The 21,224-nt window shown below is 36.5% G+C and overlaps 1 non-coding gene across 1 annotated transcript; it reads right to left on the reverse strand.

The window, feature by feature from the left end:
* Positions 1–1,343: 1,343 nt before the first annotated feature.
* Positions 1,344–1,449, reverse strand: LOC121208671 (small nucleolar RNA R71). Its single transcript, XR_005903802.1, has one exon. It is a non-coding gene; the product is annotated as a small nucleolar RNA R71 (small nucleolar RNA).
* Between the last annotated feature and the right edge of the window lie 19,775 nt (positions 1,450–21,224).

Here is a 21,224-nt window from a genome sequence, read left to right on the forward strand (position 1 = left end):
CTTGTTTTGATATTCCAGGATATTGATTCAAGTTAAGCTCTTATTCAGAGGAGGAATAGACCCTGTCTAAGAGTACAATTGTCATTCTTAATCGAAGTTGATTGCACGCCTAGAGATAGGTTGACAAGATTTTTTCGGATTAGGGTGAAACCTAATAAGGGGATCCATAGATCGAGTTAATACAACCCTAGGGTGTTAATTAGAGAAAAGTCTCAATTATTCAATCTAGGGATTAGACGTTATTAGTCTTGAATAGGGATAATAACATAACTTAGGGATCTCTATAGAACAAGTTAAATGAATAAATCGTCCGATTCGAAGTTAGGAAAACAAGTGAAGTCTAAGTGGATTCTTCTTTAGGTATTGTTTTAATTCAATCGTTTTTCCAAAAGTAATTCCTTAATTCTATTTTCTGTGAATTCTTAGTTTAGTTAATTAGTTAGTTAAAAAACAAACCGCATTATTCTTAGGCTAGATAATAAAAAGAAAATCATTACTAGTACTTTTAGTTCCTTTGGGTTTGATAATCTGGTCTTGCTAAAGCTATACTACTGTTCGATAGGTACACTTGCTTTCATCGTGATAATAGTTAGTTTCAAGAATGATTCACTATAAACTTATAAAACTTATCATACAAAATCACGATCAAGTTTTTGGCGCCGTTGCTGGGGAACTAAGATATTAGGAATACTCAATTTTTATTACTTTAGCTATTTATTTTTCGTGTAAGTTAATTTTATTTTATTATTATTATTTATTAATTTACTTTTTCTTTCTCTTGGCAGGTTTTTATAGTTTATGACTAGAAGAAACCCGTTAGGACCACTACCAAAGAGAAATAAGGCGAAGCCTAAGATACACAGAGGAAGAGCAAGAGGACAATATCTCAACTACGACCGAGGAGATGGCTGACAATCAAGACAATCAGCTACCTCCTGCAATACCCGCTGAACTAGCAAATCAGAATCCTGCACCTCGTACTATGTATGATTATGCTAAACCTACTTTAACAGGAATTGAGTCAAGTATAGTTAAGTCTGTTATTGCTATGAATAATTTTGAACTAAAACCTAACACTATTCAAATGATACAGCAATTTGTTCAGTTTGATGGTTTGCAGGATGAGGATCCAAACACTCACTTGGCAAATTTCCTGGAATTCTGTGATACATTTAAAATTAATGGCGTTTCTGACAATGCCATTCATCTTTGGTTATTCCCTTTTTCATTGAGGAACAAAGCTAAATAGTGGTTAAACTCGTTACCACGAGGGTCAATTACTACTTGGGAACAAATCAATGAAAATTTTTTATTAAAATATTTTCCATTGGCTAAAACGGCCAAATTACGTAATGATATCTCTTCATTTGTGCAGATGGACTTAGAAACTCTTTACGATGCATGGGAAAGATACAAGGACCTACTGTGAAGGTGTCCTCACCATGGATTACCTCTATGGTTGCAAGTTCTAACATTCTACAATGGTGTGAACCCCTCGACAAGACAGATGATTAATGCAGCAGCAGGGGAACCATCAATAACAAAACACCTAAAGAGGCTTACGAATTTATTGAAGAGATGTCACTGAATAACTATCAGTGGCAAGTCATGAGGACTAAGCCAACTAAAACAGCAGGCCTTTGTAACGTCAATTCAATTGCTATGCTGCCAAACCAGGTAGAACTTCTAAATAAAAAGATTGATGGTTTACTTGGTTCTTCGCAGGTTTATCCAGTAATGCACTGTGAAGTCAGTGGAGGGGGATCAAGCAAGTCAGAATATCAATCCTATGGCAACAGCATGGAGAACGATCAATTAAATTACAAGGGTAATAATCCTCGATCTCAGAATAATCCTTATAGCAATACTTATAATGTAGGTTGGAAGAACCACCCAAATTTCTCCTAGGGTGGTCAAGGGAATCAAAGGCCACAGAATCCTCCGGGTTTTTAACTACCACCCTATCAACAGGAAAAGAAATCGAACCTTGAAGAGATGCTATCTAAATTTATCTCGGTGTCAAAAACTCATTTTTAGAACACCGAGACAACACTTAAAAATCAACAAGCGTCGATCCAAGGGCTTGAAATTTAGATAGGCCAGCTATCCAAACTAATCTCTGAACGACCACAAAGTAGCTTACCAAGTAATACTAAACCCAACCCAAGGGAACAACTCAACGCAATTAATGTTCAAGATAAAGAAGGATTCGTTGAGCCTGAGCCAGAATCGAGGCAAGAAACTGTGGTGAGTAGAGGTCAAGGTGAGGTAGGTCATAATAAAAACAAATCAGTGAATGTCAAATATAAACCTCGTGTTCCATACCCCAATGCGACAAGGAAAGACCGCTCAGATGAACAATTTGGTAAATTCCTTAAACTCTTAAAAAATTGAACATTAACTTACCGTTTATTGAAGCTCTATCACAGATGCCAAATGCAATGAAATTTTTAAAGGAGCTTTTAGCAAATAAGCGGAAGTTGGACAAGGCGTTGCATGTGGAGCTAAACGAAGTTTTCTAAGCTATTCTGCAGAATAAGCTACCCAATAAATTAAAAGATCCAGGGAGTTGTACAATTCTTTGAGTAATTGGTAGTTTAGATGTTAATAATGCATTAGCTGATTTAGGGGCTAGTATTAACTTCATGCCCTACAAAATGTTCAAACAATTAGGTCTTGGGAAACCCAAATAGACTTGGATGAGCATTCAATTTGCAGATAAAACAATAAGATTTCCTAGTGGTATTATTGAAGATGTGCTAGATAAAATCGATAAATTTATATTTCCCGTTGACTTCATTGTTCTAGACATAGAGAAGGATAGCAACACTCCTTTGATTTTAGGAAGGCCCTTTTTAGCAACTGCTAAAATGTTATTGATGTTGGCACAGGTGAGCTCACACTTCGTGTGGGAGACGAAACAATCACCCTTCAAGCTCGCAATTCTAGCAACACATTAGAAGTTGAAGGTGATCGTCTAAACCATTCTACTAAAACTAAAAATATGGTGCAACCTACTTTGCAGGAAATGAGTCTGAAGGAAGTACATGAGTCATTCTCAAGCAATAGTAGAGGACCTATTCATGAAGAACAAAGGCTACAAATCGAGGAGCTAGATGAATGGCAGAAGCAAAGACTGAGAACGCACGATAAACGAAAACTATGCCAGAACAAGCTCAATACCTTTCCAAATTAACTTAAGGTTGGAGATAAAGTTTCATTAGATGCTGCAATCATTGTCACTACCAAACTGAATAAAGAAATCCATTATACGGTACTTGGCATTTTCCTATTCGGTACAGTCGAGGTAAGTCATCCCAAGTTCGGCACTTTTAAGGTAAACAACACCCGTCTAAAACCTTATTTTGATGAGAATGATAGCAGGATTGAGGAGTATAAACTTCTCGAATCACTATGACCATTCAATGGAGAGGTAAGTCGAGCTTAGACTATAAATAAGCACTTCTCGGGAGGCAACCCGAGCATTAACTGTATTAACTTCTTTAAATTTTAGTGTTTAACACCTAACTTACTAACAGAGCTCTTGAATACAGGTTTCCCACACAAACATGGCCTAGCACACGGGCGTGCCTTAGGCTATGTGGAAACAGGGCAAAGATTTTCCCCAGGATGGGCTATGATAAATAGCCACGACCTTGCGACATGGCCGTGGGCAAACCTGCCAAAACAATACGGGCGTGCGACACGCCCGTGCCTTGAAACCTTGGCCAAACCTGTCAAATTAACACGGGTGTGCGACACGCCCGTGCCAAGCAACTATGGTCGAACCTGTTAGATTAACACGAGCATGGGACTACATACACGGGCGTGGGAGAAGCAAACGAAGCCAGACACAGCCGTGCGGCACGGCCGTGTGTACCCACATGCCCAAGGAACACGTGCGTGGGCCAATTGTCAGACGCGTCCAAATTTAAAATTTGCGAATCAAACGGGCAAAAATTAGGGAACACAGGCGTGTTCCCTGGCCGTGTGTCCCAAATTCTATAAATACCCTGCACTATTCATTGTGTTCTTCACTCAAAATCCCTAACCCTAGCCGCTGCAAGTCCACATGTCCTCCCTACCACGCCCGTGCGCTGCTTCCAACCCTATTTTTTGATGCATAATCTCTCTCTCTTAACGTGTGTTTACTCTTTTCACTTCTATTTTACTTATTTCTAATGCTTATTATCAAAATAATCTTCATTTTTCTCATACTATTTTCATTTTGCTCATTATTCTATCATTTAATTTGCATGCTTAGGTTATTTATCATACATTTCATGTTGAATCGAGTTGTTAGGAAAGCCTCATTCTATTGTCATACCCAAGCCATTACTATGCTCATTCTCGTGCTATTACCATACTAATGTCATAAAATTATGCTATGAAATTGATTATTTTGGTTGAGTTCGGTAAGTATTAGTAGTTTTGGCTGAAATTGTTAGTTCAAATTCATGGCTTTTCCCTTTTCAAAATCGTTTACCTACTATTATTTTTTTATATTGTAGGCATAGCTTCAAAGAAAAGGAAGGGAGCGTCATCTTCCTACAATTCCCAATTGAGCCCCAGGAAGAACTTTTCCAAATACTCCAGACTCGACCTTTAATTGCGGGCCGCTGCATCTACTGGGCTGCAGTAGAACAAGTTCAATTGCCTGAAGCAATTCGTGCCCTCCTAACCACCAACCCTTGGGATATTTTCTTTGGGATCATCGAGCCAACATATATCAGCTCACGATGGAACTATGCTCAACGTTTCATCTTCAGACCGTAATGACAAACTACAATGATCCCGGCACGGTCTAATTTTTCTTAGATGGATTAGTCTGCCAGCTAAGTGTCCCAAGATTTGGTACTGCACTGGGCTTATATACGGAGGAGTTCAAGGAGGAGAATGACTTACATGCTCCTAACCACCACATCCATCGTTCTCCTTCACAGTGTTGGGACGCACTAGTACCAGGTTCAGCCACCTACAATCCTAGCCACTCTAAGGCATCAGCTCTCCCTCCATCCCTGAGGTACCTACACGCCATTTTGGCTCACCCGATAATAGGAAGGCGAGAGAGCACTGGCGTTGTCAACACTCACGACACCTACTTTCTATGGTGTATGTCGCACGGGCACATCATAGACCTTGCTTATTTTATTGCCTTCGCCATTCAACACCAGACGGAGCAGCATAGGAAGGGGGTCATCTCCATTGGCCCCTATGTTACTCAGTTGGCTCGACGCTTCGGGCACCTCAACATCGCAGCCCGAGAATTATCCTTGACCCTCATTGGCTGGATGTCTTCACAAGGCATCTCGAGCATGCTAAGCATGAGACTGATTGAAAAGCGCCAAGGAACCTACCTTCCTGAATATCGTCTTGCCCAATCTACCGAGGAGGAAGCCTCTGAGGACAATACTGACGATGTCCCCCCACAGCACGAGGACCCACCGTCTCAGCCACCACCACGCTCCCATCGTCCAGTTCATGCGGCGGCTTCATATGCTGACATCTCTGAGTGCCTCACTCGATTCAAGCAGCAGTGTTTTCAACGATTTGATAACATTGATGCTACTCTACAACAGATTTGGCAGCACTTCCACATTTCATCGCCGCCACCACCTCGTGAACCATCAGACGATGATGATGTTTAAATTTATTTTATCTTTATTTTTATTTTTATTTTTATTTTTATTTATGTTTTTATTAATTTCACCTTTAACTTTTAAATGTTATTTCCTTTTTGTTACTATTTTTGGTTTTATAAACAAATCTCGGTTAATTCTTTATGAGTAATTATTCTTCCTAATATCCCCTAAAAAGTTCCCGATTTTATCACAGTTATAAAGAGCTACAAAGCTCACCATTACTTAGGAACTTGAAATTCCACTAGGAAAGGTTCTCTACGATTGTCATGTCCTGCCGACCACGACCATAGCTACCACCAAATATAATATTCTTTTGGTGCAGGATGCATGGACTAATGAACCTCTACCACCATCGGAGTATCCTCCTCCACCCTCATGCCGATTATTCTCCAAAACTCTAGTTCAAGGAAATTCATTCATCATTCAGGAAGTTTCACTTCTCTCCCTAACTTATTTTTATATTCTTTTCTATATATCTATCTTTGTACATTGAGGGCAATGTACACCTTAAGTGTGAGGGATATTTATTTCACTATCAGAAAAATCCATGAATGATTGCCTTGTTCTCTTGAAAAGCTCTCATATCATGTTTAGGATAAATTTTGATTGATTTATGATTTTTATTGATATATCTTGAATTAAAACATAGGCATTCATGCACTGATGGTTTAAACTTTAAGACATTAGGGAAGCAAGCATGATACGTTGATTTTTAAGAGTTTAAAATTTTAGGTTGTTTCCCCAAGTCTAAGTATTATCTTGAATTAGAATTCACAAGTTTAAACACCAAAAAGCCATAATTTTTGTGAGATCTTGAGCCTTCAAGAACATCTATTAATTCTTTCATGCTCACTTTCATTATGAGTGCGTCAGTATTGAATTGTTATTCTAGAACTTGCTTGATTATGTATGTCAAGACCACACTATTTGATTTGATATGTCAAGATGATAGAGGCACTTAAGATTAACCCACTCATGCCATGAAAAGCCTACCTCCACGATTAACCCTTAGTAAACCCCGTTGAGCTAACAAGTAATTTATTGTATTACCTTTAATATTAACCCTTAACCCATTATTGTTGAAATCCCCTCAATTATTTTGATCTCTATTTTTGTCGAGATTTGAGTTGAATAAATTGCTTAGTTATGTCTTGTTCTTAATAGTTAGTCTCTGTTATTTGGCTTGTTCTTAAAACAGAAAGTGTATATATATATTAGTAGTAATCTTTTGTTTTTGAGCTTAGGTACTTAAATTCCATATTCTAAGAAAAAGCTCTGTTGTACATAAGTAATGATTAAATTTTTTTTCTAGGTAGGTAATTTTTCAATTCAATCTCGATTCTAACTTTTTCTTTCAGCTTGTGACCACACCCCCTAACCAAGCCTCGTTACAACCCTCTAAAGACCTTTTGATTGATGTATCATCTCAATTTATAGTGGTGGAGATTTGATTTTCATGCAAGCCTATGGTAATAACTTTTCATATTGACTGATGAGTGCTACTTTTATTGTCCTTAAACACTATGAGTGATTTGAGTGAATCTTTAGTGAGGATGTTAAACTCCGTGAGATTTCGAGTCGAGGTAACCACTTAGATAAGGAGAGATGCCTAAGTTTTGCATGATTAAATACTCAACTTGGAATGTTTAAAGCTCTAATGTTCTTTTAGTTGAATTCTCAATGTATGATTACCTATAGATTATTTTGAGATATTATCAATAGAAATTATAAGTTGAGAATAATTTATTTTGATTATGAGTTGAGGATTTTGATTGAGGATAAGCAAAAGCTTAAGTGTGGGGGTATTTGATAAACTGTAATTTATACATATTTCTATCCCATGCTTAGCACATTTTATGGGTGATTTTTCCTTAAAATTGGTGAATTCGATACTCCTAATGCCTTAATTTCATGTTTTATATTTAGGTGAGCATAGGAGAGTGAAAGGAAAAAGAAACGGGCCAAAAATAGAGAAAATGGGCCAACATACGAAATCAACTCGGCTTGGACCTCCTCACATGGGCAAACCACACGGTCGTGTCAATTCGGCAGAATCAAAGCAAGACTCACACGGGTGGACCATACGCCAGTGCCTATTAAATAGGCTTGACCACGACCTTAAGCAATCGTACACGGGCGTGTCACACGGGCGTGTCCCCGTCAAGCCCAAATTGAGTCTAATTCGGAAAATGCCAATTTTGAGGGTTCTTAGGCATTCCAAAGCCTATAAATACATCCTAAAGGAGGAGGAAAAGGGAGGCACAGGGAGGTAAGAAGGAACTACTCGAAGAAAGCCGATTGATCCATCTCAGAAGTCGGATTCATCATCAAGACTAATGATCTCCCCTCAATTTCCCTTTAGAAGTTTTGGGTTTTCTTTATGTTTTGTATTCATTATTCTTCTGAGATGTTTTCCTTTTTAGTTATGAACTAAATCCCATAAATACCTAAGGGGAATGAAACCTAAGACGAATCTTCTTATTATTTTCTGAATTGTATGATAAATATTTGACTTGTTCTTAATTATGTGTTCTTAATTCTTATTTTGATATTCCAGGATATTGATTCAAGCTAAGCTCTTATTCAGAGGAGGAATAGACCCTATCTAAGAGTACAATTGTCATAATTAAGTGGATTTGATTGCGCGCCTAGAGATAGGGTGATAAGATTTTGCCGGATTAAGGTGAAACCTAATAAGGAGATCCATAGATCGAGTTAATGCAACCCTAGGGTGTTACTTAGAGAAAAGTTTCAATTATTCAATCTAGATCTTGAATAGGGATAATAACATAACTTAGGGATCTCTATAGAACAACTTAAATAAATAAATCGTCCAATTCGGAGTCAGAATAACAAGTGAAGTCTATGTAATACCCCGAAAATTTTTACAGTAAAATATTATCCGTGATATAGTAAAATAAGGAAATAAAGTGAAAAAAAGGGGAATTTTGAGTTATGTCAATATTGGGAAGTATATTATGATATATTAATTCAAGAAAGGACTAAATTGTAAAAGTGAGAAAACTTTTGTTGCATAAGAGTAAATACTCAAAATTTGAGGGGTTAAAGTGTAAATATGAAAAAGTTGAAGGACTAATAGAGTAAATATTTTAAGGGTGAATGATCTAGAAACTAAGGAAAATGGATGAATTAGGACCAAATTGAATAGATGGAGAACTATAAGGGACTAAATTGCAATTTTACCAAATTAAATGATGACTCAAGGACGGAATTTTAAAAGATAATAAATGGCAAAATGGTCAATTGGAAGAGAGAGAAATCTAGAAAGTAATAATGATGCTAGAGATATTTTGATATTTTATAATTATTTAATTAGTAAATATTATTTTATTAATATTTTAATAAGATATTTTATTATTATTTTATTAGTATATAAAGAAAGAAAGATGAGGAATTCTCATCCATCTTTCCATGCATGCAAACGTTAGAAGAGAATAAAGGAAAGAAAGTTTTTTTCTCTACAATTTGGTCCTTCCACCAAAAATTCAATATTTTCACCCAAAAATCAAAAGAATTTCTATAGCTACCAAGAGAGAAAAATGTTAAGGAGACTATGAGAAGTTAAAATATCAATGTTGAATTTATATGAAATTTGTGCAAGTATACTAACAATGATGTTGTTTGACGCTTAGACAAGTGCCAAGCTATTGATTGAATGGTAACATGTTTAATTATAAGGAGCATTGAAATGGTAAGTACTTAGATGAAAATATAATTTAAGATTTAAAAAAAAATTCTATTTTCCCGATTTAATTCTGGTTGGTTTCTAATGTATGTTTGGGGCTTCGAGGGCCCAATAGAGAGACGTTATGATTATTTTCAAAATATGAATAATAAATGACTCAGAATTATCTGAAAATGTTCAGTAAACTCCGGTAATGCCTCGTACCCTATTCCGACAATGAATACGGGTAAGGGGTGTTACAATCTAGGTGGATTCTTCCTTATGTATTGTCTTAATTGAATCATTTTTCCAACAGTAATTCCTCAATTCTATTTTCTGTGAATTCTTAGTTTAGTTAATTAGTTAGTTAAAAAACAAACCCCATTATTCTTAGGCTAGATAATAAAAAGACAGTCATTACTAGTACTTTTAGTTTCTTTGGGTTCGATAATTCGGTCTTGCCAAAGCTATACTACTGTTCGATAGGTACACTTGCCTTCATCATGATAATAGTTAGTTTCAAGAACGATTCATTATAAATTTATAAAACTTATCACACAAAATCACGATCAATGACCCATACCATTACCACCTATGGCTTGACCACGGCCTCTCGGTGGCTGCTGAACACCTCTCGGCGACTGAACAGTACCCACACCAATAGCTTGCATCTGATCGAGCCTCCGTGGACAATCTCTTATGTGATTCTCCAAAAACCCGCACCTCAAACATGCCGTTATCCTTTTCCAGCACTCGCCCTGATGGCGTCTCCAACAATTAGCACACACATGTGGCCAAAAGCAGCAACAGGGGGCCCAACTCTGACTAGCCCATCATCTCTAGCCTTTTTCTTAGGCCTCATAGCTCAACTTCAGGGCTCCCAAACCCTCTTGTTCCTTCCCCTATCCTTTTTACAATTCTGGTGCTCAGCGCGCTTTACATCCTCGGTGATTTTTGCCTTTTCCACTAACATAGCAAAATCTCACTCCCTCTGTGGAGATATCAGAACTCGCAGATCATCTCTGAGGCCGCCCTAAAAACAAGCACAATGCTTCTATTTAGTTGCCACCATCCTACGCGCATAGCGGCTAAGTCGTAAAAACTCAGACTCATATTCAGCTACTGATTTAACCCCTTGAGTCAAATTTAAAAACTCTCTCCTTCGGGAATCCATATAACTAGCGCCCACATATTTCCCTTGGAATGCAGTTTTGAAAAATTCTCAAGTCAACCGGTTAGGCTGAGTACCCGCTTTCACTATAAGCCACCACTGATAGGCTTCATCACATAACAACGACCTGCACCTTTTAATTTATGCTCTAGGGTGCAGTCGAGGTTATCCATGATCTGCTTTGTGGCCTCAATCCAATATTCAGCCACATTAGGGGCAAATCCCGCGATATTCCTAAAGATTTTAACCCCATTAGGCCGAGTCATTCCGTTACAAACCCACAGCCTACAGTACCAATATTAGGCCCAGTGACCCTTTCCAAAATCTGCAACATGGCTTGGGACAGTGTCGTCCCCAGTTGCATGATCTTGTGACCCAGTCTTAGTCACAAGTGAGGCCGGTGCCTCTCTAGCTTCATTGTTAGGCATATGACCTGATGCTGACGACCCAACTCGAGCACCTCCACGGCCCCTACCGTGGCCTCTTGTACCGCTTCCACAAGTACCTCTAGTGCTCATTACTGATTTACGTATTACCTAAATTAAAAGTTTTATGCATCAGTTTATAGTTCCAGTGTTAATTATAGGATATTTTATGAAAAATGTTATCAATAATTCAGAGTTTTATTTTCGTAAATTGCAGCCTTGACTGCAATTTTTGTTTACCCTAAACAGAGTATTTCAGTACAGTCTATTGCCTATAGTAGTCTCAATATTAAATAGATAATAGTTTTAGAGGACTTACAGAATCGGCATCGGGGACTCTGTAGACCAGACATTCATAAATAACCCTTCAAAAATACTTTTCAACCTATTTGAAATGGTTCTTTTAAAAATTTATGTTTTAAGAAAAAGCCCAATTCCACAGCCAAGTTTTGCAACCTGGCTCTGATACCATTAAATATAATACCCCAAAATCGGCCTATACGTTATGGTTGAATCTGTGATGTCACATTGAAGTGTTTTTTTAAACCCGTCGATCTGTTTGAAAAGTCCGTACTTTATTAAAAACCCCTGTAGTGATCTTTTACAAAACTCTTAAGTATCTTGATAGTTGTTAAAAATTCAAGTAGGTTTAATGAGAGTTTAATCATTTAAGATTGTTATTACATTTTGGAAACAATGTTTGTGGTGGAAAAATACGTTGTAATAGAGTGGTGTTTTGAAAACATATATTTATTTTTTGAAAATCCGCGACCTACTACTAACAAATATAAATCAAAATAAGAAAACCCCAAACAAAAGTAAAATTTTAAAGAGGCCTTATTACATAACAATACCCAAATTAAATAGCTTAAAGATTAAAGGTTTAAAACAGTAGCAATAGCAGTTGTGTGGCCTCCATCGAGTCCCTCGCAGCACCGACCCGCCTAACGATTTCCTACATAAGAAAGCAGAAGGGTGAGTTTATGAAAGACTCAGTATGTAATCTCTTATCAAGCAATCAATCAGACACCATAGACAAATACAGTCTGGGCCTAAGCTCGTTTCAGTAACAATCTAATAACAGTTAGGGTCTTAGCCCTATACAGTATCAGTAGCAGTGTCAGTAGCAGTGTGGGCCTTAGCCTATTATAGTAACAGTAACAAAAATGCAATTAAAAGTCCTACCCATCCATCCTCTACACTCCACTCTGTCCAGCCCAACACTCCATGTGGGGATAAAATCAACCCACCCATCCCTACACTCCAAAATATAGCACTGGTTACGGTACTAATCAGTATATGCAGTAGAGCTGCCAGTACAGTACACTTGCTCCAAATATATCAACCCACCCCCATGAAACATGTCACATCATAATATCATACGTGTATGTAGAAATGTCATGCTCAAATACAATTATACATAACATAGGGGTATATCAGTCATTTTACCTCATAGGGGTATAACGGTCATTTTATCAGTATTGGGTCTATGTGTGCTCACCGACCCAACAGAAGGTCCACAGTTGTCTCGGGTGACTCGTGCAACCTTAGTAGCCAATCAATGAAAATGGGCCCAAAGCCCTTAATATGGCCCATGTGGGCCCACACTCTCGTGTGGCCTAATAAGCCACAAAATGGCCTTGGCTGTGCAAACTACACAGCCTGGCCCATTAATCTCCATACGTCCGTGTGGCTTACCCAGGTGGGGCCTACTAGCTTGTAGGGCCCGTACGACCCAATTCAGCCCAACATGGCCCAAAACGGCCTAAGCCCATGAAATCGCTCATAGTGGCCTTTACAATCGAACACCCTCATTTGGCACTTTTGATTCACCACACAAGTGAGCGCACGCTCGTGTAGCGACACTAGTCATGTTTTCCAGCTTTTGCCAATTTATGATTATAGCAGGGTGATTACATACCTGATTGCGAAATGTGTGTATAGCCCACGAGCACCCAAAACCTACATTCAACCAAGGTATTCTATTAGTCATTTGACAATAGGGTTAACAACCTCCCTTAATACAATCCCAACTAAACATAATGCTTGCCTTGATTGAACAAATGTGGCTCAGTCCTCTTAGACCACTTAATTAAGATTGATCACGCTCTCCCTATCGAATATACCTACATTACCAGTGAAATCCATTAGTATGGTTGCTTAAAAACATGGCTTGAAACATCATGTACTACCTTAAAGAAAGCATAAAACCCAAAAGTAAGAGAAATGAGCATTTGGCCAACAGCCAAAAATGCAAGCCAACATACCCCATTTAAACATAGTAACTACAAATAGAGTTACCTCTGACCGATTGATTAGGGAAAGGTTTCGAACGCTTCAGTTATCACTTGCAAACTCCTTCACTCCTCAAGAAACTCTAGAAACCAAAAGAACCACCACCATAAGCGAGAGAAAGTGAGATTCGGCAATAAGATAAGAATATTCGGCTCCAACAGTATGATAGAGGAGAGGCTTGATAAATGTTGAAAGAAAAGAAAGAAACAAGGGGGAATCGTGAACTCATTGATTTGTTAGAGAACAACTATCAATCCAAATAAAGATGGAGAGAGTAAGGGATGAAGTATTCGGCTTGGGTACCAAATAAAAAGAGAGGGTAAGAGAAACAATTAGAGAGAGAAAGATAAAAATAATACTTGACAAAACAATGGACCAAAAGGGGAGAGGGAGAAGAGCAACGCCTGAAGAAAAGTGCAACACGCAATAACTCCTACAATATTCGACCAAGGCAAGGGGAAGTAAAAGAAAATCGGTTAGACCTAGGAGCAAAAAGCTGAGCAACCTTAAGAGGGGAGAAGGGAAAAATCATCCAAGGAGAGAAAGGAAAAAGTCCCAAAATGCAACCCCGAAAGCATAAATGAAAAACACCGCAAAACTCCGTAGGCCCCAATTCGTTTCCACAGAAAAGAAGCAACCAATCCAAATGCCAAACTTACCAAAATTGAATTCCATGAGTGCCTAGAATCCCCATTTAGCACAATACTCTTTCTCTCCTCAACTCCCCACGATCACCTCTCCAAAACCCTCTACAAATCTCTCAACCGATCACTCCTCTATCCTTATCCCAAATTTCCTCCTAAAATTTTGACTACACACTCTTACTTTCCTTCAAACACGCCAACCATCCATGCTTTAGAGTTTCAGTGATATACAACCATCCACACGGCAACAAGTAAAATAAAACACACTTGGAGCGTGACAGGTCTCCAACCTCAGACCTCATGGAACACTCCACACACCTCTATCCATTGGACTAGCAGGCATTTTATGTCATACTTTACTCACATTTATTTAAAAATCTACCAACTAAAGGTAATGGTTTATTTCATAAAAATAAAACTTTCTCACAAAAACCCAGGTTTGAACCAAACACCTCTTAGACACTCCCAGAACACATAACCACTGAAGCATTTGTATGCAACACAACATACATAAATAGATATTTAAATTTTTGGGGCATTACATTCAATGCATGTTTAGGGTTTCGTAGGCCCGTGTATGGGACATTATGCATGTGCATGAAAATTTTTTATACGAAAGGAATTCTGTTGTCGATTTTTGCATATTTGTGAACGATTAAGTCTAGTAATGCCTCGTACCCTGTTTTAGCGTCAGACACAGGTAAGGGGTGTTACATTTAGTGGTATTAGAGCCATGGTTTAGTCAGTTCTAGGACTAACCTAGTACATGTAAGAGTCTAGCTATACATGCCACAAGTTTGTGATAGTGTGATGTCTCCCGACGTGAATGAGAACTATCTTGTCTGGGCAAGGTACTCTCCAATCGAGCTACACCCGATCACATAGATAATGATACTAAAGTATTCAATAAAGTACAGTTGTTAAGAGATGAAACTCGAAAAGGTACGAACAAGAATTCGTGAAATGTATATGTATATGATTGTGATATGAGAAACATGAAATAGAATGTGTACATGGCATAATGAGCTTATCTATGGTTGATTAACAATCCCATTGTGTATATGATTGGTTTGTTTGAGTGAATGCATGTGTTTAGAAAACTTACTAAAAATACAGGTAGAATGAATGTTCATGTATACTTATTTGGATGAATATGGTTGGCAAGTTCACATAGTCTGAGTATAAGTGTTAAATTGCTTGGATTGATTTACATGTTTGTAATGATATGCATACGATGATGTACGAGATGAATGTATAAAGTGGAATATACTTATCCATGTTGGTTGGCTCTCGTATGATGTTATGTACATGACTTATTTGATTAAATGAATGGGATAAGTAAAGTTATTGAGAATGTGTAGTGTGCATGCATAAGTGTACTTGTCTAAATAAGATAACTTGAAATTTGGCATAAAACGAATATGAATGTCAGTTTGTCTGAAATGAATGATATGATTTTGATGATGTTGCTATGATGATGAAAGTTTTGTCATATACATATGTGTATGAAAGTCAAGTCAGAGGCCCTACAACCTCACCCCCTTATCAGAGTGGTGTTTTGTAATGGAATTTCATGAAATTTGTGTTGAATAAACTCACAAGTGTGAAACCAAAGAGTTCAGTGGAGGAATATCTCTAAATATGATTAGAGATTGAGAATGAGTTGATAAGTAAGCAAGAGCTAGAAAAGTCTTAGGTTGACAAAAAGATTATTTGAGTATTGCACTATCACAGTTAGAGAAGAAATTTACTTCGGTAGATCGAATTACTCAGGTACGAGGTCGAAAAAATGTAATGATTGAGATCTCCTCAGAACTAATCTTCTTTAGTGAAAAGAATAATATGGGATTTGTGATGACAGAAATAGTTGCGTGAAGCTGTGATCTTGTTTCTTCTGGATGGTACTCTGTTTCGGTACATATGTATGAATAGGATGTAGTCCTTGTTGCATTTGATTCCAGTGAGTCTGTGTAGTATCCTCTTCTGGATTTCTTTTCTCTGAAGGATTGTTAAGATCTTTGTTATTTATTTCATTTGGACTATGATTTCGAAAATTTTGTATGTCTTCATATCTTGAAAGTAAATGTCTCGAATCTCTGGTCATTCCTGTCATTAATATGTGTCGAACATGGTTCATTGTATGGGATATTCTTGGGTCAGAGTTAAAAGTGTTTATTATGATTATGTCTTTAGCCTGATCACAAAAACAAGGTGATATTGATGTGATGTTTTCTAGTTTTTGTAATAAAAAAAGGTTGAAATTTGCCAGCGTATAGATTGTGGTAACTCAAGTCTAGATTGTGTAATAAGTTTCATTTACTAGTAATCTTGATTTCTCTCGGGATTAGCAAAAGAGCATATGGTCTGGTTAAATGAAAAAACTTCATAGAGAATTTTGATTTGAGTTATAAAAGAATCATAAAGGGTTGTATGTTCGAGTCATTCTGTTATTAGCATGAAGGGATTTCTCGAGCTATTAGTGATTGATGATTGAGGATGATTCGGTTATTCAATTTGTGTGGATTACTTGCTCGAAAGGTTAAATGAGATATTTATGTCCAAGTCTATTTTCAGGTCTAGGAACAAAATTTCATTTCTTTATGGTAAAAAGCCAGATAGTCTGAATAAAAAAATGCATATTTTAGAAGACCATGACATGAGTTAAAATTGTTCAGATTGAAAAATTTATCGCTTTCATGGGAAATTAAAATGGTCTATTATATGCTAGTAGAGTTTTAAATGGTTGGAAGTGTTGTTAACTGAGGTATTAAATTTAGTTCAGCTTAACTCGGGCAGAGAGTTCTCGATTTTCCAATGATGTGTCATTAAGTGGATCATAATGTGTTTTGAGACTATAAGACAATGTGATAGATTAAAATATCTAATGTCATGGATAGAGATCTGAGTCTGAGGTAGCATAAGTGGCTTAAGCTATTGAAAGATTTTGAGTTAGTTATTGTTGACCTTTGAGAAAGGTTAAAAGCAGTTACAAGTGTTTGGTTAAGAAAACCCCGTTTACTTTGAGAATGATGGTTACACGGTTGAATTTGTTTGTTGACAAGATCGGTCTTAGCCGAATTCAAGACTGAAAACTAAAATTTCATTACAAGCTTGTGCAGTTGAGAAAAGTGTTAGTGAATTGTAAGCTAAACGAGTACCGTGAGGGTCGACATCTGGTTGTATATTTCAGGTCAAACCTAATGAATGATATTATATTAGAGTAAGGATTTGTGTAACAGAAAACCCAGAACCTATGCAGAAATGTTGCAAGAAAACTCATAGAAATAATGTATTAGTGATTGAGTTTGGGGCTCGACATCTCTAATTTTGTGCATGAATATTTGGAGTAATAACATAACTAAAGTCGAATATCGATTGTCTTTAGTACTACTTCAGCTAGTGTTGGTACTAGAATGGAGTTGAGAAAGAGTACAATAGAATTCCTATCGAGATAATTCATGTCTCTAGAAAAGAGAAGTGTTATGTGGGTTTATGATTGAGTAAATGACGAGATCTATAAATTATTTCAGCATGTACAGAATTCTCATTTAACAGAGTAATTGAATTGCTTGTGTTTAACGTTGTCAAATTTCATAGAAAGCTTTGAATGTGTGGTTGTATTTTGGCACCGTATTTCATTTTTGGTTTGATCGGTTCAGATTTTTGACAATATGTTTCCTTTTCGTGTTTCAGAATTAAAGATTAATTGAGAATTAAATTTGTTAAACTATTGGGTCGTACGAGGTAATAGAGTATAAGGCCAGTGATGTATTGACTAGCTTCACTATGCGAATTTGAGAAAATTCAAGTGTGTTATGTGTATATGTGATATGACGGTATGGATTGTACCCTTTGCATACATGAGTTCTCCGATATAGATCAAGATTCAGCTGATGTTGCTGTATGATGAAGAACCGCTCATGACTTGGTACGATAGATTGAAGTGTTAAGAACTAAAAGTTCAATCTTAGTAAGGGGTTCTCTAGTAATGTTGTGAATAATGGAGCCTATGCGAATACCACCACATTTTTGGTAAGAATTTTGGGGACGAAAGTCCCTAAGGGGGGAGAATTGTAACATCTCGAAATAGGGCTTAATCGAAACAGTGGTTTTGGAACCACAAATCTGAGGTCGAGAAATTATTTTAATATTATTTTTTGTGTTATAGCATGATTATGCGAGTGCATGAAAATTTTGGTGAATTAATTTTAGTGCTTGTGAGCTTAATTGCGAAAAAGGACTAAATTACATAAAGGGAAAAAGTTTTGTTTTACTACCCAAATATGTTAAATAGCTAGAGAAATAAAATTGGAGGATTTTAAAGTGCAAATAGGCCATTTGGGGAGTGATGGCCGACCATAGGGGACAAGAAAGTTGAAAAGTCAAATTTTATGGACATTAGGTGACTTTTTTTGGTAATAAAATAAAATAAAGAAAAAGTTGTCATCTTTTTTGTTTCTTTTTCTCTTTCCACCAAAAATGGCAGCAAACATGGGGGTTTTGAGAGCTTAAATTTTCAGCCACTTAGTCCCCTTGCAAGTAAGTGATTTTGATGGTCATTTTTGATGATTTTTGTATTTTTGGAACTCTTGTAGCTTAATCTAGCTAATGGTGGGATTATTTTGCAAAATGGTTGAAAGTCTAACGTTTTGCCATGTGAATATTTATGTTGTTTGCTGTATTTTTATTGAAGAAAATAAGTCATGGTGGTGTAATAAACAACTTTTGTGAAGTGGTGTTCATGAAACACCTAAAGGGACTATTTTGTGAAGTCTCTAAAATAGGTTGAAAATGTATGGAATAATGTACATTGTGAGTTACTATAGTTATAAAAAGAATTCGGCTAGGCTTGGTAAGGGAGGAAATTCGATAAAAATTGATTTACGAGCTTAAGGGTAAAATCGTAATTTTTGTGAAAGTCTAAGGGCAAAATGATCATATTTCCAAAGTATAAATTATGGAATGTATTGGTTAATATGATGATTAAAGTAGTGAATTTTATCATTATAGATTAATAAAACTGAGACTCGGGCTTAAATCGAAAAATATGAGGTTATGGACTAAAATAGAGTAATTAGCTGAAATTGCATTCGAGGTAAGTCCGTGTGACTAAATAAACATGTTATCCATGTTATTGTTAATATACTTGACATCTATTTTGCTATGATTGTATTGAATTATATGTTGATGGAGTTATGTATGAGAAAGTGATGCCAAATGTTAATAACATTTTTGTGATGATTGAATACATTGGAAATTTGATAGGATGTGATATTCCATTGAAACGATTAAGTTTTATGTAAATAATGCAACTTAGTCATATTTATGCATTGAATATTTGATTATGCATATAATGCTTGAATGCACCTATGAGTAATATACGGTGAGATTTAATGTGGTAAAAACTCCCAGTTGAACCCCAGGAATAGATCGGATATCCTTGCCATGGCATTTGGGTGTTATGGATGTGTGCTAGTGTAAGACATGTCTGGGACATGCATCGGCCACATTATGAGAGCCAGTGTAAGACCATGTTTGGGACATGGCATCAGCATTAAGACGAGAGCTAGTATAAGACATGTCTGGGACATGCATCGGCCTCGAGATATGTAAGCTAGTGTAAGACCTGTCTAGGACATGGCATCAGCTTGACATGTGTCAGTGTTAGACCTGTCTAGGACATGGCATCGACACCGATAGCTGAAAGCCAGTGTAAGACCTGTTTGGGACATAGCATTGGGCTCGATATATGAAAGTCAGTGTAAGACCTGTCTGGGACATGCATCGACTTAGATGTATGAGCCAGTGTAAGACCATGTTTGGAACATGGCATCGGCATCGTACCCTATGTTTGAGGCTTAGTGATTATCCTGTAGTATTCCAAATAGTTCAATGAAAAATTTACGGTTTAAGTCGAAATGATAGAGCTTGTGGCAATATTGTGAATAGTACAGGTACTTACATGAAATTAATGAGATGTGAACTCAATTCATGTTGTATGATTACTAAGGAATGAATATGAGCATGTTGAGTAATGAGAAATGATTTCGATTCATGATACACATTTGATTAAGATGTACATGGGTAATTCATGCCTATGAGAATGATTTTGTGATGACCTTGTGATTATATGTCTATACTTATGATGTATAAATATGTATTTTTACCAATGTGGTGAAAATGAATTAATAAGGTGTGATAAACTTAGTATCATTAATTTACACTAAAATAGTTTTGGACAGGAATAGTAGTCCGAATATGAAAATCCACCATAAATTGTGGAAATTGAGTTAGAGGCTGAATAAAATATGACATTAAAGCTTAATAATCTAGTTTCACATAGAAGAAACGGTGCATACAAGAGAATTCATATTATGAGATATTTGAAATTTTGTGAGACAAAGTCAAAATGATTTTGAAATCCCCTATTCTGATTTGGGAAAATCATTAAAAATTATACAAAAATAGTTATAGATTATAATTTATATTCTTAGAATCCTTAATGAGTCTATTTTCAAAAGAAATAAACAAAAACATCATCTGAATCTCGTATGGGGAGATAATTAATTTTCAGTGAAGAGGGACGGAACTGTCAAACAGCAAGACAGGGGTGATTTTAAAGAATAAACTGTACTTAAAGAATAAAATTTATGTTAAGAAGATATATGAGTCTAGTTTCAATTAAAATTAGCGGAACTTAATTTGGGGTTCTGTAGCTCTAGATATAAATAATTTAATAACTGTGGCTCGATAAAATAGCTTGACCTGAACATAAATAAAAGTACAAATATGATCGTATTACCTTGAGAAGCAAGTTGATAAATTGCTTATTATTTTCATATGGTCTTACTAAGCTATAAAGTTTACTCCCTTCCTTTCCTTTTCTTTAGTCTTTTAAGGGTAGCTCGGGATTGGAGATCGTTGGAGACAGCATCACACTATAAAGCCATCACCTTTGGAATATTGATATTTGTTAAGCATGTTTAAGTGAGAGGCATGTATAGGGACTAGGTTTTTATGATATGTGCTATTATGATTAGTCTTGTAATATGCTGAATTAGGGCCTAGTTTGAACAGTGGTTTCGGGACCACAAACCCGACGTAAGAAAAATTTATTTTTATTATATTTTTTCGGTCTATGATTTCACGAAATGATTTTGTGAAAATTTCGTTCAAAAATTTTGACGTTTGATGACTCAATTTGGTCAAAAGGACTAAATTGTAAAAGTGCAAAAGTTGAGTTCCACATGTTAGAAGTGTCCAACTGTTATGAGTTTTTAAGTTAGGGGCATTTTGGTAATCTAATAATTAAAAGAATTAAAAAGGGAAAATAAGTCAAAACTGGCTACCATCTTCTCCATC

This window comes from Gossypium hirsutum, chromosome A10 (assembly GCF_007990345.1).
Source record: "Gossypium hirsutum isolate 1008001.06 chromosome A10, Gossypium_hirsutum_v2.1, whole genome shotgun sequence".
Taxonomy (NCBI): domain Eukaryota; kingdom Viridiplantae; phylum Streptophyta; class Magnoliopsida; order Malvales; family Malvaceae; genus Gossypium; species Gossypium hirsutum.